The sequence below is a fragment of the Meles meles genome, chromosome 4 (genome assembly GCF_922984935.1).
Source record: "Meles meles chromosome 4, mMelMel3.1 paternal haplotype, whole genome shotgun sequence".
NCBI lineage: Eukaryota > Metazoa > Chordata > Mammalia > Carnivora > Mustelidae > Meles > Meles meles.
This window is the reverse complement of record NC_060069.1, coordinates 21,596,646-21,619,029: the sequence shown is the minus strand read 5'-3', so window position 1 is coordinate 21,619,029 and position 22,384 is coordinate 21,596,646. Positions and strand designations below refer to the sequence as shown.

General features: G+C 42.4%; 1 protein-coding gene across 7 annotated transcripts in view; it reads right to left on the bottom strand.

Annotated features, from left to right (window-relative positions):
* The window catches only part of LRRC3B (leucine rich repeat containing 3B), a 91,260-nt gene that overhangs the window by 19,511 nt on the left and 49,365 nt on the right, over positions 1-22,384 (bottom strand). Inside the window, exon 1 of one of the 7 annotated variants that reach the window (XM_046002910.1) lies at positions 964-1,033. The exons of the other annotated variants lie outside the window; for them this stretch is intronic. The gene's annotated coding sequence lies outside the window, so the exon portion shown is untranslated. Of the gene's footprint in view, positions 1-963; positions 1,034-22,384 lie in introns of those variants that run through there. 7 annotated transcript variants of the gene reach the window in all.

The window sequence follows — 22,384 nt, the reverse complement described above, 5'->3', positions numbered from 1 at the left end:
CACCCAGGCGCCCCTCAGTAAAAGTATCTTAGGGACATTTTTCAAGAATGTTATAATTGCTCAAAGCTAAAGAACATCAGCAGTTACATTATCAATAAAAACCAAATTATGTGATTATATTTGCTGACCCTGATATTCCAATTTGTTATGATAACCTGCAAGTAGCCCAGAAAAACTGATACACAGATGGAAGATATCCCTCTCATTCCTAGGTCAAAAGTGAATAATACGTTTTCATATGGTTGGCTCACATATTGCTAGTGCCAGGCCCAGTGACCAGCAGAGACTCAGTGCTCTATCAGTATAGCCCTGTGGTTAGGAGCAAGGGCTCAGTCGGAATCCCAGTTCGTTCCATAACTTTGCCTTGCCTCCGTTTCCCCATCTGCAAACGAGGATAACAGAAGTATTTACTGCTTCTATTTGCAGGAAGGAGGAAGTGATATTCTTTAGGTGAAGTACCTACATGGCACATAGTCAGTACACAATAAATGTTAGTTATTTCTCTTTGTGGGGGGATTTTTATTTTAGCATAGTCCTGAACCCAGAGCCCGTGTGGCGGTTCTGGGCATATGTGAGTAGCCATCCTAGTATTTCCTGGATCTCTCAGGCTCTCGGAAGCTATCTATCCTGCAAACACCAAAGCGAACATCAAAGACACAACTACAAAGAAAGTGAAGTTTCTAGAGATGCAGTGAAGAACTGAAATGTCATATCTTAGCAATCGTGATGAAACAGAATTGAAATAAATAATGTTTTATTAATTTAGGAGCTGTAGTCTTCAGGTAGACTCTCAGAGGTTCTCACCTGTTGTTTGGTCTGCAAAAGTTTCCCATGGAATGGAACCCAATCCCAAAACATAGTGCTGAAGGGCAGAACCCTGAGGCTCCACCTCCTCTAATTTCATTTTGGCCATTAACCCATTAGGGAGGCTGCCCAGACCTGGGACCTCAAAGACACTCTTACCGGATAATCCAGGCTGATGACCTGAGTCTGACTCTGGACCCTGGTTTAAATGAAAGGTGAACAGACAATTAATTGACACTCATATTATCCTTCCTTCTAGAACTTCAGGTTTTCCCTTCCAGAATGGCTGTTTTATAAGAGAAAGTAGAACTGCTGCTCCTCCAATCTGTTAGCAGAAACGAAGTGGTGTATAAATCAGCCCAATCTTCACGTAATATACCCTCAATTTCAGATTTAGATTCTTCATTCCGTGAAGTTCTCTAATGTTCAGTTTCAAATTTCATCTTCTCAGGGAGCACCTGGGGATCGTGGAACATACACATGTCCTCATTTATCTCATCCTGTGATAAGTATTTTTCAAAAAGCAAACAAACAAAAAACTCAAGTCCTCCCTAAAGAAGAAGACAGAATGGAAAAACAAACCAGTGTTTGTAGAACAATGAAGTCATACAAAGAACTTGCCGGGACACTGTTGATGGCAATTATTCTAACGGAAGGATCATCGGACAGGCTGCCTCCTATTTACCTAATTATGCCAGTGGATGAAAGACGCAGCCATTTTCCGATCAATGCATTTTATCTATTCTAGAAATGTTCTTGCCTCTTCCAGTTCTCTGCCTGAGCCCTTTATCTTTCCAGTTAAACATCGGCTTCTCTCAAATGTAAATAAATAAATAAATAAATCTTCTTTTCATTGTTAAAAAAAAAACCCACAAAACAAAACATTAAAAAACAAAAAAGGAAATCAGAACTGAGATCTATGGTTTCCTCCTTTCCATACTGTGTGGTTCATTGAAATTCTATAGGGAAATGTGTAGCCCTGAGTTGGCTTGATTTTCCTTTGGGAATCACCCGGAAAAATTAACAGCCACCCAGGGACTGAGCTCTTGTCAACAACAAACCAAATAAAACTTTCCAAACTCATTTAATTGTCTGCAGGATACAGGAAGGCTTCCTTCATCTCCTTGCTCAGACATCATATGCCAGTTTAAATAAAACTGAATTGGTATTTTCCATCCTAGCATTTACTCCATCTCAGTGAACCAACCAGCCAGGTTAAGAGAAGTTAAAACAAAAAACAACAACAAAAAAAAAACCCACGTAAGAATCAGTCCAGGTGAAGCTAAGAAAGTCAAACAGAAAAGAGACAGCCATTCCCAGAAAAAGATAATATAAAATCCCATCCTGTCTCCTCTAAATGCTTGCACAATTAAAGAAGAAAAAAAAAAAAGGCCATCATGATATTGACATGCAGTCACAAATTTCATTTCCTGCAGCATGGTTTCAGGGATTGAGAGTAAATTGCAATTGTATTAACCAGTTCTTATACATGTTCAGCTCAAAAAATGTTTGGTCAGGAGAGAATGTATTATTTTTACCCAACCTGTTGCTTTTTGCTTTGCACGGAGTCTCAGAATGTGATAACAGAAGAGGCGGTGAGGCTGGACTGGTCTCCCTGATTCTCTGATTTGGTAACACTTGGTCTGAGCACAAGCACACAGCCCCTTCACCCCTGCCCCTGGCATTCTTTTTCTACTTCTCTTTTTCCACTTCAGCAATTCCTCAAGTCACAGATGAAAGGGCTGGGTAGAACAGAGCCAAACTCCGCTATGTGGTAGGCCTCTGGACCCTATGAGTGTCTCAGCTGTGAGCATCTCTGGAGCTCCTGTAGGACCAGCGACAGAGGACATGCTCGAAACATGTTTGCTCAATGAAGGGCCAGACGTTAGCTTCTCAAGGACCTAAAGCCCCTGACACAGGAGGTTGGGCTGGAGGAGATTGGAGCCCTGGGGATGAGCCACCTTCCCCTACCCAGTGCAGACTTTTCCACTTATCTGCATGGCAGTCCATGTGGAAATGGAGGAGGAGAGAAAGAGCCACAATTATGCAATCAGATTCAGAATAAAAACAGAGCTTCTCACACTGGGGATATGGAGAAGACATCAACAAGTTTGTGAAACCTGACATTTAGCACGATAAAGGAGGGTGATACCTGTACTCCCCACAAACCACACCAGAGATGACCCTGGTCACGGGAAATCAGGTTCTGGGAGGGCTCGCTATTGTTGACCAAGTAGGGACAGATCCTGGTGTAGTTCATTTTGTCCTACTTTACAGATAATGCTTTTTTTTTTTTTAAACAAATTGCAGGTATGTGGCCATCCTGAGTCAAGAAAATCTATCAGTGACATTTTTCCAGTAGCATTTGCCATTTTGGGAACCCTCAATATTTCAAACTTTCTCGTTATCATTCTATTTGTTACGGTGAACTGTGATCAGTGATTACAGCTCTCTCAAAGCCAATGATGGTTAGCATTGTTTTTTAGGAATACAGTCTTTTTAAATTAAGGCGTAGGCATTGTTTTGTAGACACAATGCTCCTGCACATTGAATAGACTACACTATGGTGTAAATGTAACTTTTCTATGCACTGGGACACCAAAAAAGTCATTTGCCTCGCTTTATTGCCTTGGTCTGGCATTGACCCCGCAGCGTCACAGAAGTATGCCATTCTTCCCCTGTGAGAGTCAGAGCTAGAAGGAAGTCCTAGAAAAGTGTACTCTGGGCAGGGATTGTGCGGGAGGGATGGGAACAGTCATTATCCTCCGCTAGTGCTGACAGACACTCCCCAGCTAAGCTGAATTTCTCCCCATCCCCCGCAGAGGTACAGCAAGTACTATCTTTTCTCCCTGTTCTCCTCTGCAGGTGAGTGCTTTATTCCTTATCTGCTGACCAGAGAAGGACAGATGCCCAGGAGTCTGAAAAGGGCTGTCAACAGATTTTTGAAGCACCATCCCTTTTCTATTAACCTGTGATTGTAAAACTCCCATGTTATGTCTCCCCAAGTGCACTCATGGTACCTGAGCCTCTTTGTGAGATGACTGAGATGAAAACTTCAAGGAGGTGTCTTTGTAGTGTCAGCAAAAAGGAGGATCGGACAGAAATCTCTCCAGAGGCCACTTGTGGAGCGGATCCTTGTTCAGTGGCTCTGTTCAGTGGCCATCTGAGATAAAGCTGTGGGAGGAGAAGGAACCAAAGCTAACTCTTGAGTCTTCAAGCCCTGGATTCTCACCCACTTCCATCTGTCTCTAGGTTCTGGGTCATTTTCACTGCTCATTATCACAAGCACCAAAGAGAAGGCAAAGGAAATGAAGGGAGATGAAATTCAAATGAATCGATCCCGCCACTTGGGAATAGCTTAGCTCGCAAGTATACAAGCGGGAGGAGGGTTTCAGATCCTCTGTGCTATTCTGGTCTCTGGTGCTGCCAGGCAATATCGAGTGGGCTGTATGGAAATGATTTGTGGGATGAAAGAAGAAAGGAGGGGGGGAAGCTGCCTCCAGCAGTAGCTTCTTCAAATAAGAGGGAAAGGAATTATATGTTCAGTGGCAGCCTGCCACCCAGAGTAGCCCAAATTTTATTAAACAAACTCATGTTTGGAAGCATCTTATCCCCTCAGAACTGGAGGAAATGGGATGCTGAGACCGTATTTAGAGCAATTATAATGCTGAGGATGCACTGATTGTCATAGCAGCAAAAAGAAAATGAGAAAGTATTCTTGAAAGATGATGCCAAGGACAGCAAAGGCAGAAACAAGCAAGGACTGTATGAAAACCTTAATGGATACCAAAAGGGAAGAAAACCACAGTAAGACCTTTAAACCCACTCTCCCCAGCACAAAGAGGATGGCAGGAAGAGGATGGAACTCTGTTGCAGAAGGCAATGTCCTCCTCTCTAAGCTTCGGGAATAGGAAGGAGCAGGACTGTGGTTACCAATGCTCTGTCCTGGTCCGTGGTGGGCACTGGGAGGTGCCACCCTGATGTTCCCCTAATGGAGGGTTTGTCCCACCTGCTGAGAGTGCTGGTGGCAGAGAACTCCCCATTGTAAGCCCCTTGGGGGCTCATCTCTGTGGCAGAGGGTCACTCTGCCCTCCAGGGACAGCCCACATCCAGTGACTGAGCAATGTAGGAGGACAAAGGCCTGGCCTTCTCAGCTCTATCTGGGGCAGCTCTGAAGGGCCATTCTAGACTCAGCGCTGCCTGAGGGGTTGGCTGAGGTTGTTGTTGGGTGAGCAAACCCCTCAGTTTCTCTCTCTAGTCCATCCCATCCCATTCACAAATGTGGATCTTCGGGGTACTTCTTAAGGAACTCTCCTATACAGAATCCTCCCTCCAGAGACTTCTACCTGGGAAGCTCAGTGTGTAATGATCACTACTTTTCCTCATCCTACCTGGCACGGAGAGCTGATCGCTTCTCTGAGCTTAAGAGTTACTCTTATGTATGAGATCGGGACGTACAGGAAGAGAAGCCATGAAACACTCAAAGAAGAGGTCCAGGTTGGGGAGGAAGGGGATGTCGGAGAGAACAAGACTACAAATGAGCCAGTGGGAGTAGAATAAAGAGACTGGGCTTCGGATTCAATGTTTAAAGAAGCAGTTTTGAATGAACCATACAAAATACTGGGTACCAAGGAGTCACAACAACATTATTTAAGAAATGTGTATGGCATATCCATACCAGGGGAGCCCTTGGAAGAGAACGGGGAAGGGGATATCCTGAGCTTACCTGAACAAGGCAAGAAGCAGAGTCTGCATGAATGAATCCTATACCATAGCTGAGTCCATTAATGGGAAATTTACCTTTCTTTTCCCCGAAGCCTAAGAACATGGTACCTTTTATTTGGGAGAATTATTGACAGTACAGTCTCAGAGCATGCTTGCCACCAGACAAGATCATAACAAAGAGTCTGGATTAAATGACTGATAGATCTAAACACACTTTCCCACTGAATGGCATTAGACACAGCCTTTGGACCCTCCATCTGAGAGGAATAAAGCAGGAAACAGCTTAGTGAGTAGAGATTCATGAAAAAAGGTCTTCCTGAATTGTCTCATAGGAATTTTTCACCACTTGAACTGCCTGAGTAAATTAAGATACAGCCCTCCCCCACCAAAAAAAAGTAACTATTTTTTGGGAAGATTTTATTTATTTATTTGACAGAGAGAGAGCACAAGTAAGCAGAGCAGCAGGCAGAGGGAGAGAGAGAGAAGCATGTACATGTACGTGTACATGTGGTGTGAATGAGAAATAAACTTCTGTCTTCTTACCTCACTGAGATATGGGTTTATTACAGCTGCTTATCCCCCTTCCACAGATAAAGAAACTAAGGCTCAGAGAAGTCTCACGCCTCAGGCACAGTCACAAACCAGGAAGATGGGAAGTACTTTGACAAACAGAGAATGAGAGCCAGTATCATTTCAGAAAGGAAGACCAATGTTAGCCAAGTCAAGAAGGTAAAAAAGTGTATTTGAACAACTACAAGTACTCTATTTTTCTTGAACGGAGAGAGATTCTGACTGGAGGAAAAGTAAAAAGTCAGAGTTCCGATTATCACTTGAATAATGAGTTCATTTCAGACTTCTTAGATAGCCCAGTTCCTGACACTGCATGGTCCTCTCAATGCCACGTGGACTGAGATTCTGACTTGATTTCCTGGGAACCAACCGGACCGACCAGTTCTGTGCAATCTGCTTTCACCTTTGGTTCCTCTGCTGCCACCAGAAAACGCAAAGCCTTCATAGAGAGAGTTGGAACTTTCCTGACTTTGTTTTTTTTTTTTTTTTTAATATTTTATGTATTTGACAGAGAGAGATCACAAGTAGATAGAGAGGCAGGCAGAGAGAGAGAGAGAGAGGGAGAGGGAAGCAGGCTCCCCGCTGAGCAGAGAGCCCAATGCGGGACTCGATCCCAGGACCCTGAGATCATGACCTGAGCCGAAGGCAGCGGCTTAACCCACTGAGCCACCCAGGTGCCCCCTGACTTTGTTTTTAAGTGGGGGAAGCTTCCAGGGGAATTGTTCATCTAGCCGTGATCCTGCCTGAATAATGAGCAAACCATCCGAACTGGCTGATGCACCAGCAGAAACTAGACAAGGCCACAATGGACAATTCAGCCAGAAGGATCTTGAGGAAATACTGAGAGGGACAAGCCCCGAGGACTGAGGGTCGGCTTCTGTCAGACATCAGCATGTCTTACACTCGGGAAAGTGTCCAAAGAGCAGGCGCCACGGTTTGAATTCAGAAGAGGTTTATTGGGGCGCCTGGGTGGCTCAGTGGGTTAAGCCGCTGCCTTCGGCTCAGGTCATGATCTCAGGGTCCTGGGATCGAGCCCCGCATCGGGCTCTCTGCTCGGCGGGGAGCCTGCTTCTCCCTCTCTCTCTTTGCCTGCCTCTCTGCCTACTTGTGATCTTTCTCTGTCAAATAAATAAATTAAAAAAAAAAGAAAAAAAAAGAAAACAGAAGAGGTTTATTCACAAGAAATTCTGCCACAGGTGTCTCAGGAAAAGTGAGCAGCTCTGCACAAAGAAGCAGAGGGCTACAACAGAGAAATGTGGAGAGGCTGCTCTCTTGAGCCAGAAGAACAGATAAGTTCTGGGCTTGACAGACAGACTAGTGGAAGTTGTCTGCTCTGAGTAGGCAGCACTTCAGGGATGGAATCTGGGATTAGTTTCCCTGCTGAGCTGCAGTCAGGTGTGTGTCCACACTGTCGCTGCCCTTCCGTGCTGGATCGGGCCCTCGAAAACTGCTGAGCTTTCATTCCTGACCTGCATCCTACAACCCCTGGTGGGGCCCTGCCGTGAGCCTCTCTGCTCCTGGGGGATCCAGCTCCATGCATATCCTTGCCAAACCCTTCTTCATTTCTCTAGACCTTGCTAGAGCTTCTGCTTAGTCTAAACTGGTGGGCCCCCAGGAACTCTAATACCGCAAATGAAATCTGGCTTTGCCGATGATTAGAGATGCCAGCTGGGTGGTGGTACCATCTATGCCAAGTCAGTTTTTACCATGCCCGTGGAAGTGTGATTTGAACGGCTGTCCCCTTCCCATATGGGGTGTGGGAAGCCCCGTTGCTGCTTTAGCTTCACTTTCCCGGATCCCGACCTTTCCTCCCTCCTCCCGTATCCACATGGTGTTTCTGTAGTTCCCACGGGCCTGGGAACTAAGCATGACTAGAACACAAAAGACCTCAGAGTTGAGCTGCTCGGGTTTAACTGGTGTTAAAAAATGCAGACAGAATTGTTTTTGTGTGTCATTCTTAATACACGCTGCAGAATGCCTGTGCAGAGAAATACAGGGTGTAAATTAGGAAATCTCAGATGTTGCATTGTTTTGGGTAAACACAATGGGAAAGTGAAATAGGAAATACAGAGCTAATTGATGCAGAAGAAGGAAAAACAGCAATCTTTTGATGCTCTTGTTCTGTGGGTGCACAAGGGGAAGGGGAAGCACCATCACACGTCAGTCATAATGCCCTGGGGTGAGAGCCCCAATGTGGGGGCTGCTCAGTGGTCCAGCGGTGCTTTGAAGTGAACAATGTCACCACCAAAAGGAGTGTTTGATTTTTCTCTAGGCTGGGGACTGTCTTTCCAGTGGCACTCGGCCAAGAAACATGTTTTCCCATCTCCATGACAGGATTTCCTGGGGGTAAAGAAATAGCTCTGCCCACCAGGAACAAAAGCAAAAGAAATGTAGTAAAGGAGTAAACCAGATGACAAGAAAGCAACCAGAGACGTCTCTTCTGCAGGGCAGAATGTGTGTGTGCTTGGCGGGTTTGGAGCATAGGAGCAGAAAGAGAGAATGAACTTGAGAGGGAAGGGTGATGGTAAGGAAACACACATTATAGGTGCATGGGTCTCAATCTTGGGCAGTGTGCAAGAAGAACAAAGTAAGTGTGAAATAAGTGGCTTGGACAAAGAGGACATTCTGGCTACACTGTGCTTGGCGAGTCCTGAGTGAGAAGGGTTTGGGGGGGGGGGGTCCCTGTTTGAATTGGCTATAGTGTGAGATGGATCTGGTTAATGGCTCAGTCTGGTGAACACACTGCACATGGTGATTTATTATATGAATTACTTTGTTGGTCAGTTTTCAGTTCAAGAGCCTTTGCCCATTGCAGAAATACTTTTAATCATACCAAGTTCATCAACATCTGGTTGCTACTCTAGTGTCTGACAGTGATTGATGTTAATGAAAATATGGTGATAAGAATGATGGTTGTAGTTGGAGTAGCTGATATTTCGTTAGCCTTTACTTGGGGCTATATGCTTTGCATACATCATATCATCTTATTTCATATGCCACGCTACCTGGAAATGTGGCAGCCGCTATGGTTCCCTTTTACAGATGAGGAAATCAAGGCTCTGAGAAGCATGCCTGAGTCAGGGGCACAGTTTGGATTTTGACCCAGGTCTGCCAGTTCAAGAGTCTGAGCTCATCAACATTATGGGACCTCATTTCTTGCTGGGCAGAACTGATGGGGATTATGTATATATTCCTTCCTTCCTACTGTACACTGTGAGGAAGGGTTTCATGTGCCACAAATATGTTCTCATACATATATTTAATTCAGCTTTAGTTTTCAAATAAGTTCCCCGCTACAGCTACATATTTAACATTACCCTTTCATTAACCATAAAATCAACACCTACAATTGCATTTGTTAACACAGTTTAGTGAGAACCAAAAGGATTGATGTTAGATTACCTAAGGCGAAAAGAACTTATATGAACACAAAAGAACAACAACAACAATGAAAGGACAAGTAAATGCCAATGGAAACAGAAACTATATATTAATTATCTCACTTTCCAACCTTTCCCTACTGCTTTCTTGCTCTGTCAGAAGCTATTTTTTTAAAAGCCTGACCCAGATCACAGTATTTAAACTGTCTTGTGTATTATGTATGTGACAAAAATATACATCTGGGAGAGAAAAAGAACAGTTTTTCTTTTCTCTGTCCAATAAAGCCTTTGGGTTTTAGCTTCCAAAAGTAAATCCTATGATTAATAATGAAATAGGAAAGATAAAACCATCTTTCTGGATTAGGATACTTGTCTGAAATATTTGGAAATCTGTGTTTTAAGACATACCACGATAGGTCCCCTCTCTGGGCTGGACTCTACTTTGATTCTTTTAACCACAATAAAACAAAGGATGTTGAGCCCAAGAGGGAGAAGACAGCTACAATTTCCTCTACAAATCCCAAGCCCAAATAATTTTTGCATATCACCCACACACTGTCTGCATTGTTTGAAGGTGGGAGAAGTCAATTGTTGGAGCAATTCTGGGTTCCAGGGTAGAAACTGCACATTTGTGAGTTGGGGTTCAGGAAATACAAAAGTGCCTCATGCATGACATTTCTGGGATAATCTTCCCACAACTGGATAAGACAGAAAATCCTATTTCTGGGGCATTGGGAAATTTGTAGTTTCTGCCCATGGCATTAGACTTCATCCAGGGGAAGTCCTAATAAAAATCTTTTATTTCACTTGTGAAAGAAAGACATGGTCCATTCCTAAGTAGATTAACAAGGCCTATATTTCAAAAGTTCAACTTAGCGGGATTCCTAAACCTAGAAATTTCAAGACAGTTTATCGTGTAATTTTTTTTTCTCCCTCAGAGAATATTTTTACTGGGAAAGTTCTTGAAACTTTGGACAATCGTCACAATTTATTGACACCTTTGGATTAACATAAGTAGGAAAATCTTTGATAGGGCAAGAAGAAGGAGATTCAGCTTTTTATGGAAATCTTTTCCAAGGATCTCCCACCAATTACAGTTAATACTAAAGCCCTGTGCATTTATTTCTCAGTAAAAGAAAGAAAGAAAGAGGGGCGCCTGGGTGGCTCAGTGGGTTAAGCCGCTGCCTTCAGCTCAGGTCATGATCCCAGGGTCCTGGGATCGAGTCCCACATTGGGCTCTCTGCTCAGCGGGGAGCCTGCTCCTACCCTGCTCCATCTCTCTCTCTGCCTGCTTGTGATCTCTGTCTGTCAAATAGATAATAAAAAAAAAAAAAAGAAAGAAAGAAAAAGATAGGCTTAACTATCAAGCACATTTGACATTTCTTCTATAAAAACAAAGTTGTTTAAAAAGTTGTTTTATACAAAGTTGCATAAAAACAAGCTGGTTATCAACTGTAATTTTCATCAAGTAGCTTTACCTCTCTGTAACTCAGTTTCCTTATCTATAAAATGGGGACATGGATTGTTCCTACCTCAGGATTGGCTTATCTGCTTCCATAGTCTCATTCTACTCTTCTCCCATCTGACTCTTAGGTGGAACAGTAAGGACAGGTGATCCAGGCCCGCAGGTGAAACAGAAGAGAACGTCATGCTGACCAAGTAACGTTTGATAATCTGGCAGAGATAGTGTTCATAACACCCTTCTCCCAAAATGGAAAAAAAAAATAACTTGCAATGAGGGGTGCCTGGGTGACTCAGTTGGTTGAATCTGCCTTCAGCTCAGGTCATGATCCCAGGATCCTGGGATCGAGCCCTAAGTCAGGCTCTCTGTTCAGTGGGGAGCCTGCTTCTCCCTCTCCTTCTGTCACTCCCCCTGCTTGTGCTCTCTCACTCGCTTGCTCTTTCTCAAATAAAAAAAAATCTTTAAAAAAAAAAAAACAACCAAAAAACTTGTGGGGCACCTGGGTGGCTCACTGGGTTAAAGCCTCTGCCTTCCGCAGGGGTCATGATCTCAGGGTCCTGGGATCGAGCCCCGCATTGAGCTCTCTGCTCGGCAAGGAGCTGCTTCCCTCTCTCTCTCTGCCTGCCTCTCTGCCTACTTGTGATCTCTCTCTCTCTGTCAAATAAATAAATAAAATCTTAAAAAAAAAACAAAAAGCAAAAAACAAAACAAAACTTGCAATGAAATGGATCTTCAGGGCAGCTGTTCTGCAGCTTGCCAAATACAGCATGGTCATTACCTGTACTGATGTAATACATCCTTAAAGTTATATAAGTATGGACTTTCCTGCTGGATTGTGATGGGTAGGTGACAGACTGCTGTCTGGTTCCTAAATTCCAGTTTCTAAATCATTCATAAGGTATGAATGCTTCTTTTCCATGTATCTGACTGGGGAGGGGTGGTGGTCAAGAAAGGGTCAGAGATTTCAAGTAAGGGGTCCCGGATGAGGATGCCAGGCACAACCTTGTGCCTCTTGAGTTGTGGGTGGAGAAGAGAATAAACCCATAGTGGAAAAGGAGACAGTAAAATCCTCCTGGAGGGAAAGAAGGTGACTCGGGAAACATCCATCTCTCATTAGCACAGACGTCACCACAACCTGGGAGCCCAGACAAGTCTCCGCAAAATGGACTGCTCGCCTTAACAAAGGGTAATGACATGCAGTCATTCAACAGCCATTCCCTGGGGGTCTGTTATGTCCCAAGTACTGATTAAAAGGCCATGGATGCAGACATTAAGGCCACAGAAGGAGCCCCTAACCTCACAACAAAGACTACAGACTCCACGAGAGTGAGATGGACACACTCCCTATTCAACCCTGACTTCCAATGTCTCAATCTTAGTGACAACAGGGGCCATGGGGAGGAAGAAATCAGAATCAGCTGTGTGATTCTGGACAGGCGACTTAACCTTTCTAAAATTCTATGAATTTATTTTCAAATGAAAGTAAAACCATATGGCCTCTAGTGTATATTCTTTAGTCTCTACCTGTTAATTTTAAAAGAAATGCAGAGAGAAGTGACTTTCTTGCTCTGACAAGAAAATCTTCAGGAGAACTGTCAATCTAGGATTCTTAATACTATCCAGCACTCAGCGTCATTTCTTAGAGGAGATTACCCACCATCATATTTCACTGGCTACCCCAGGACTCTGAACAGTTCAAGAAATTATCTAGTCATGCTAGCATGATACCAAATGTGTAACCAGTCTGTCACAGTGGGCATCATTTCCACGATCAGTAGAAACAGAGTAAAAAAGATAAATAACTCTTTATAAATTGTTATCAAAATGCATTAAAGAATTAAAAAGCTCTTAACTCTTCAGCAAAGATGAGACACACAGAAATTGAAATTTTGCAATTTGTAAGGGAAGAGGAGGAGGATTTAGGACAAGCAAAAGAGGTTTTTTCCCCCTTGAAATGCAAAACAACACCTGGGAAAACATGGTTTATTTTTTTTTAAACACATAGTGTTAAGAAAATGTAAATCCCACAATTCCGGCTAGCTTAAGTTTTGTTATTTTATAGTTTCCTTGACCTTTAATAACTTCCTTAAAAATCAAAAAGAGCATGGAATGAGATCTTCCAGAGAACTCACTTGGAGGGATTTTACCTTAACTGCCCTGAGGTGAGAAGCAGATTCCGACTACCCTCAGGTTCTCCCTTTTGCCTTTTACTGCACAAGACTCCACCTCACTGGAAACCCAAAGGTGGGGAAAGGGGGTGGGTGGTGGCTGGTCAGTAGAACCTGTGCCCTGGTGTTGGGGAGACAGCTTTGACGACCCTTGGCCTCCCCTGGCCTGTGGACTGGCAACACTGGCAGCACCTGTGAGATTCTTAGAAATGCAGAATCTCGGACCCCAGCCCAGACTTCCTGCATAAGGATCTACTGTTCACAAGGTCCAGGTGATTTTCTTGCCCTTGATGGTGTGACTCACCCTGCCTCAGCCTCGCCTGCAGACTGATGGAGAGCACATGAGCATGGCAGAGGGGCAGGTAGTGGCCCATGGAAGAAATGAAACCCAGGGACACCCTTCTCTCCTGCAAGTGGCATTCCTTGGCTTTTTCGCCACTCCTGGCCTTCTGTCACTCACTTATTCATGCATATGCTCATTCAACAAAGCAACAAAGCAACAAAGCGCCTACTTTTCTAGGAGCCTCTTAGGTGCCAGGCACTGTCCCTGCCTGCATTGAGGGTACAGCACTGAATATGGCCGACCAGGTCCCTACCGTCATAAAGCTTCAGTGAGGGTGGAGGAGAATAAGATGAACAGGAGGCAAACATAAACCATGTCAGAGAGTAACTCTGAGTAATAATAAAGCAGGAGAAGAGAAACATGTTGCAGTGCAATGGGGCTATTTCAGATAGGGGTTGGTAGAAGCCTCTCCAAGGAGGTAACTTTGGAGCAGAGAACTAACGGAAGTAAGGAAACCCATCTCTGAAGAGAGTAGGGGAACAGTGTGCCAGGCAGAAGGAACATCATGTGCCAAGACCCTGAGACATTCTCAGCTACTTTGAGGAAGAGTGAAAACTCTAGCTTAGTTGAAGCAAAGCAGATCGGGCACAGTGATAGAAATAGGTTTGGAGAGGTCAGCAGGGGCCAGACCCTGGAGGTCTTCAAAGACCATAATGGGGGATTAGATTTTATTTTAAGCATGATGAGACACCATTGGAGGGCTGTGAACAGAGAGGCAAGATAGTCTGGTTTATATATTGAAAAGATTACTCTGGCTGGCTGTGATCATACCAAGGCCACTGGCCATCACCTCTCCTGCAGAAACACTTATGATGTCCCAGACTGTCCATCCTTAAGGGTTTTGTATCTTCTTGTTTAAATATTTGATGACTGGGTCAAAAACTGAATAAGTGAGTGAAGCGTTCTGATTGCCCCAGTTTGGGCTACCCCAAAGCAAATAATCATATGCCGTATTCATAAAGATCTTTTCTCACCATATCTATTTTGATTTGCTATAGGATAACACACATATCGTCAGCAGAAAGCCCATCCAAATATTCCTGGAAGATCTGAGGTTTTTAAAGAATTCCAGATTTCCCTTTGTTTCTAATTGGAGACTATAGAAAACAAACATTTCTCTCATAGGCAGGACTTAAGAAATTCCTCCCAGGAAGGTTGTCTCCCCTTCTTATCTCAAAGACATTCACAGTAACCTTCAACAGAATGTGAATTGGGTATCAGATGACCATCAAAATCATTTTTATCTCTGGTTTTTTGAATCCATAATTTTATGTTCTCTGATTGTGGTGCTTTTCCAAACTTTCTCCCAGAATAAGCTTCAAGAATCAGCATCATGGAGCACTTGGGTGGCTCGGTGGGTTAAAGCCTCTGCCTTCGCTCAGGTCATGATCCCAGGGTCCTGGGATCGAGCCCCGCATCAGGCTCTCTGCTCCGTGGGGAGCCTGCTTCCTTCTCTCTCTGCCTGCCTCTCTGCCTAGTTGTGATTTCTCTCTGTCAAATTAAAAAAAAAAAAAAAAAAGAAAGAATCAGCATCATGATTGGCATGTGGCTTTGAGGGCCCTCTGGCTCTCAGGGTAAAATCTGGTTCCTCAGACGCCAACACTGACAGTCTCTACTTCTGCCAGACATTCACAAGTTTCATCAAAAATCCCTCTCTGGTGCTTTGAATGTCCTTAAAACATTTTTTAAAAATCCTAATCTTGCCATTGATCATCTTGGTAGATAAATTTTGGCTAACAATGAGAATGTGTTCCATGTGTACCTGTGTTTCTCTGGAATTATAGCATTACTGTCCATACACGCTCTAAATAACCTGTACATTTTTATGACATTGGCACTCGGGTGCTTCCAGCGTTCCTCAACCAACTGGCCCACTAGCTAATCTGCTTTGACTCGCATAGACTATCTCTTATTCACATATAAGCCCATGAGCTCCTCCAGAGTGGGCCAGGACCACAGTGGAAAAGTCTGTCACCTGGCAGCAGTGCTAGTTCCATGATGGGCCCATTGCCCAACCCCAACCCACCCCCACCACTGTGACCATTGCCCATCACTGGCCCAACCTCCCTCATATTTGCCCTCACATGGAAGCTGATGGGAAGGGCAGTCTCTGCAGAACACAGCAGTGGGGGTTAAGTAGTCTCAAAATCAACTTAGACACATTCCCACTTCCCCAGAGGAATATATGGCTTCCCTGAATGATGGCTTATTATTGTATAGTCTCATAAAATTTTCAAAATCCTTCATACACATTATTTTCTTTGATGATTCAACATCCCTATAGGTAAGGTAGGCATAGTTTCTATCTTCATTTTGCAGATGAGATTAAGGGCTCATCTTCACGATGAGTCAGTGATGGAGCTAGACTGAGAAGCCTGCTCTCTGACCCCTAGACTAGTGCCCTTTTAGTTCCACCATGACACTGCCCCCAAGTCCTACTTTAGGCTGTGATTCTGAAGTACAAACATCTCCATTCCATACGCCCATCTATTCAGTGCGTGCACCAAAGCCAAGATTCCCACCTTCCAAAACCATGCTTCTAGACCAATGCTCATGGATGTGCAAAATATAAGCATGAAACAAGTCAAGGATTGATACAGTGCTGTCACATTTTATCGTGCCAGCTGCCACCATTATTTCATAAAAGAAGTGACATGTTCACCACAAAAATAGAAAGGAAAACATTTTAGAACAAGAGCTAGTCTTACCTAAAAAACAACCATTAAATCGTTTTATACGACTCCACTCTATTTTTAAAAATATAATTATATTTTCATATTTAAAATGCAGAAAAAATGAAAACAATTTTCCTTTAACTATACTTTATACATAATTATTAATTGACACAGTTTGTCAATCCGAGTGTGTCTCTCTCTCTCTAGATATATTCAACACTGCAAGGAAAACCAGTTATTTCAATTAACTTCATTTCTATCAATATTATCAAACCTCCAGTTTCACATACTATTTGGTAAAAATGGAAATGACACTCATGAGGGCTTCTTCACACAGCTTGGAATATTTTGGGGCAAACTGAAAGAAGTTGAGAATTAATTGTTTTTATGCCGCTAGCTGCTTTTCTGACTCTTTCTCCCCCTGGAACTCCAGGAAGACAGTGGGAGGTAGTTGGCAGGGTGTGCGTCTGGCTGAAGGTAGCAAGCGCCTCAGGAAGGGGGCTGCAGCACCTGGAGCCACTGCTGAGACCCAGAGCCAAAGGCACAGGCCTGACTCACAACCCTGCCTGCTCCAAATCATCTGACAGGGGTATTGCAGGCACTTGCACTGCCAATTTGATTTTAAGAATCACTGGCTGTGTTTACATGCTATTCCTGAATGTCTCAATTTTATTTTAAGCAAATGACATACGTTCCTACCTGTATGGTATCTATCTACCTACATGGGTATCTTCCTGTATACAATAGAAATTAGGTGGGAAAACTCCATAGGGAAGACATTCTATAAGAGTATAGAGAAAACAGAAATCAAAGACTAGAAAACATTAAGAAAAGGATTTCTGGGCCTTTCTGCTTGTGATACCCCAGCGTGTTTCCAATGACTTCAAGTCAAGTCATGGAATGTCAACACAACAGCCCAATATAAAATGTTAAATCCATTTTGTTTTTATTTTATTTTTAAAAATATTTTATTTATTTATTTGACAGAGAGATAGGGAGTACAAGTAGGCAGAGCAGCAGGCAGGGAGAGAGGGAGAAGCAGGCTTCTCGCTGAGCAGGGAGCCCAAAGCAGGGCTGGATCCAGGAGCCTGGGATCATGACCTGAGCCAAAGGTAACCGACTGAGCCACCAGGTGCCCCTAAATCCATTTCAGATTATATTTAAGCACATGCTATTTGAGAGACAATCAGGAGGGATGATGAATAGGATGTCAAATATGTTGACAGTCAACATGTTTCAGGTCACAGGTCACAGGTCCTGGTGACTTTTCACTAAGAAAGAAAATATGAGAGGAGTAATTTGTAAGTTGGAGCAGGTAAGGAAGGGGTAAGTTTGAACTCCCTTCTAGGAATGCTCAGTTTGATGTACTTGTGGGACTTCCAGGTTGTGAGATCTCATATGTACTTATAATCCGTTTAATCATCTAAAACTATTTGTTAAATAGAGGTGACCCTTGAGCAACACAGGGTTTAGGGGTATCAGCCCTCCATAATTGAAAATCTGTGTGTAACTTTCGACTCCTCAAAAACTTTACGAATAGCCTATGTTGACCAAAACCCTCACGGAGAATATAATCAGTTGATTAACACATATTTTTTATGTTCTATGTATTATATACTGAATTCTTACAACAAACTAAGAGAAAAAATGCTAAGAAAATCATAAGGAAGAAAATATACATTTACAATACTGTGCAGTATTTACTGAAAAGATTAATATATAATTGGAACTGTGCACTTCAAATCCATGTTGTTGAAGGGTCAACTGTGTGATTAATGACTGGCAAACCATGCCCTAGGTTTTAGGGACTAAAATAAGAACATGGGCTCTGCTTCTATAGAGAACCTATATATATATATATTTTTAAAGATTTTATTTATTTATTTGACAGAGAGAAATCACAACTAGGCAGAGAGGCAGGCAGAGAGAGAGGAGGAAGCAGGCTTCCTGCTGAGCAGAGAGCCCGATGCGGGGCTCGATCCCAGGACCCTGAGATCATGACCTGAGCCGAAGGCAGAGGCTTTAACCCACTGAGCCACCCAGGCAGTGTGAGAACCTATACATTTTAATAGGAACAATTTCTGGAGTAACTGATTAAATGCTTTTACTCTTTGAAAAAACTTGTTTTTAAAGACATAATTCATTTGGAAAATTTAAAGAATTTTTTTTTTAAAGTAATCTGTACACCCAAAGCAGGGATCGAACTCACAACTCCAAGATCAAGAGTTGCACACTCTACTGACTGAGCCAGCCATGTACCCTATTTTCTCCTTCCATTTTTTTTAATAAGAAAAAAGGAATAGAGGCTATGGACATTGGGGAGGGTAAGTGCTATCATGAGTGCTGTGAAGTGTGTAAACCTGGCGATTCACAGACCTGTACCCCTGGGGATAAAAATACATTATATGTTTATTTAAAAAAAAAAATTTGGAAGGGGAGGCGAACCATAAGAGACTATGGACTCTGAAAAACCTGAGGGTTTTGAAGGGTCAGGGGTGGGAGGTTGGGGGAACAGGTGGTGGGTAATGGGGAGGGCACATTTTGCATGGAGCACTGGGTGTTGTGCAAAAAGAATGAATACTGTTACGCTGAAAAAATAAATAAAATGGAAAAAAAATTAAAAAAAAAAAGGAATAGAAATCAAGTACTATAACATTTGCATAATCCTAACATTTTATTTTTGTTATTTTGATCTGGCTAAATTAGTCAAAAGCCTACATTTTTTTTTAATTTATTTATTTTTATTTGCTTATTTACTGCATAACAGTGTTCATTGTAAAAGCCTACATTTTATTTCAATTCATTTAATTTCATCTTAATATTTTTCACATTCATGAGTAAATGTGTTTGCTTTTGTCCTATGACAGTATGACAAAATATATTTACCAAATACTCATAGTAACTTGTTGAATTGAATGGTGCAATCTCCCACAGGCTCCAAAAATACCTCCATAAATTAACATTGAGGTGAGAGTCACAGCTATATGTATTTATTTTTTTAAAAGATTTTATTTATTTACTTATTTAGAGAGAAAGATCAAGCAGGGGGAAGGGCAGACAGAGAGGAAGAGAGAGAATCTCAAGCAGACTCTGTGTTGAGCACGGAGCCTGACAGAGAGCTCAATTCCGTGACCATGAGATCACAACTGGAAATCAAGAGCCAGATGCTTAACTGACTGAGCCACCCAGGTGCCGCATAGCCACTTTTCTGATAGGGCTTCATCATGAATCCACAAACTACCCCAACACAAACTTCTCTTGTAAAATGCAGACTATGCTTGTTTCAAAAATTCAAGGGGTTTAAATGAATTTCTATTAAATCATGGAATTGACTTAGTCCAAAATCTCATCAGCAGCAAACCTATTTATTTCCTTGTTACTTATTTATTATTTGTTATTTATAATCTCCACAACACCAGAAGATGAGATTAAGTCCCCTGCAGCCTGCCAGCTTTCCAATGTGGTGCATAATCCATGGTTCATTTTCAGGAATGTACTACAGTGGCATGTCTCTCTTTTATTTTAATAAAATGGCTTAAATTTCTACCTGTATGGTTTCTATCTATCTATCCAGGTGTCTTGTATGCCATAGACACAGTAGAAGGCAAAGAAGCCAGACACATCCACGCCAGGAAGCAAGACTGAGGGCATAGCTTCTACCCCATCCTGTGCCAGGGGACTAACTCCACTGGAATTCTCTTCTGTCTGGATTACACGCTGGGAATAGGTGTAGAACAGGCAAACCCTCACTAGTAAGTGTCTCTATCCAATCCCTAGCCCCCCTGTACTGTCCCATTTTCTAAAACTGTCCCTCAAAATCTCCCTACACAGCTGAGAAAACTTTAATAGAAGTACAATTTCATTGTACTGCGGCTCAACTCTGGTGCCATTTTTCTCTCCTTATCTACATATTTTGCAATTACCCCTTCAATATCTTTGGGTTTTCATCTCACGCACGGACTATCTAAAGACATAGCACTACAGTTGCTGCTTGAACTGAAAACCTTAGCATAAGAGAAATTAAAGCGTAAACTTAGTTTCAGATCCTTTGTGTTCTGATTTTTTTAAGGATATGATTTCTACAAAAAAAAGTCATTCATGAACGCTTTAAATTTTTTGATTTGACAATTGTGCAAAAAATACTGCAATGAAAGTTGCTTTCCAGCTATTCAAGAGCGATCTCTAAGGTTCATTTCTTGTGGCAACGTTTACATTTGCTGAAGCTAGAACTGGAATTCCAAATGCTTTGAAGCTGGGCAAATGGAGTGAAACTTTAGAAAAGTGAGTAAACCTAGCCTGCCACCCAGCATTCTCATCTCATGAGCAGCATTGCTGTTCCTTACAGTCACCTTGTACAGTTACTGAGGTGAAAAATGATAAAGAATATTGCTAAGTTTCCAAAGTGGCCCCTAAACATAGTATGCTATGAAGTTTTTTCTGAATTAAGATGTTCAAAGAAGATGTGAATATATTCTATTCAAAATGGATTGATTTCAAAGACATGATAAAGGAGAAAATATCAAATATGTTGAATACAAAAATCTTAAGTAGCTACTAGTACCGCTACAGTAATTTGAACAGCAGACTTGAGGCCGAGGTCTCAGCCCCTGATGGAAACTGGGTAATCAATTTGAGATTTTATGTCTAATAATAAAAATGTTAAAACCAGGCTGACAAGGGTGGAGGTTGGCAGCAGAGACTCAGTATGAGTCGCCCATCTAGGAAATGCATGGTAAATCTAATGTTCTTTTTTCAAAAGGTGGGTGGTCTTCCCAATGTAACCACCCAAGTAAAGAGTCTTCCTCCTCTTCTTCTTTTTTTTTTAAGATTTTATTTATTTGAGAGAAAGAGAGAGAGAGAGCGCGTACGAGAGAGAAAGAGCATGAGTGTGGTGAGATGCAGAGGGAGAAACAAACTCCCCACTGAGCAAAGAGCCCAACATGGGACTCTGAGATCATGACCTGAGCAGAAGGCAGACGCTTAACCGACTGAGCCACCCGGTGACCCAGGTCTTCTTTTTTATTGATTCTTCACAGTTAACTGGACATTATGGGAAGACATTTCCATATGCTTGTATCACAACTTTTATCAAAGAGTTAAGAACTCACCTTGTGGCTGAACAATGAAAAGAAGAAATCAGTTGACAACTGCGTGGCATATTGCAAATGACTTATCACCACCTTTCTCCCTCGAAATTGCTGACTGTGATTGCCAGGATATCATATCATTAAAAGCTGTGTTCCCTCTTCCTTGATATATCTTCAGCTTTGCCTTTTGAAAAATCAAGAATATTCTCTTCAAAATACATTTTGTCTTACAAAAAACTTACTCAATTTTAAATTTAAGGATTCCATTTAAAAAGACTGACATTGCCGTATCAATGTGAATATATATATTGGATATTATCATATTAAATATTTTTCCTGTAAATTTAAAATTATATACAGAGTGACACAGTTGTGTAACCAGAAAGCAAAGGTTTTTTTGGGGAGATGAACACCTCAGTTACATTTATATCCTGGCCTTTCTAGGAGAGTTCTGTGTTAGGGAAGGATGTCAATATCCAGTTGGCAAATACAGAAGAAAGAATTCTAGGACACAATCTGAAGACCTAGACAATGGTCCTGGTTAAAATAATCTGCTTCACATCCCTGAGCCTGTTTCCTCTGTCAGTAAAATGGAGCTAGTTTTGATCCTTTAAATAGAGATATTCTTTTTTGTAAGATACATGAGAAAAGGACTCTGTTCACCTCTCTCAATGCAGAGCCACTATGATGCCCCTGGTGGAGGATGTGATGAACACACTCTGAATGAAAGAACTGAAATACCAGAATTCTCCTTGCTAGTTCTTTGTATGTGTTGACAAAGACATTAATTGTTACTGAGTTTTTACGATGTGCCCAGTACCGCAATGAGCTCTTTCTGTGAACTATTGCTTTCCACTTGCCTAATCTAATGAGGTAATAGTTATGATCAATTCTGTTTTCTGGGAAACTGAGACACAAAGCAGTCAAGTAACTTGCTCAAGGTGACACATGAGTAGGACTAGAAATTCACACCCCGGCGTATTATCTCTTTGGACTCAATAAACAAATAAGAAACAAAATGACTGGGGCACCTGGGTGACTCAGTGGGTTAAAGCCTCTGCCTTTGGCTCAGGTCATGATCCCAGGGTCCTGGGATCGAGCCCCACATTGGGCTCCCTGCTCGGCAGGGAGCCTGCTTCCCCCTCTCTCCCTTTCTACCTGCCTCTCTGC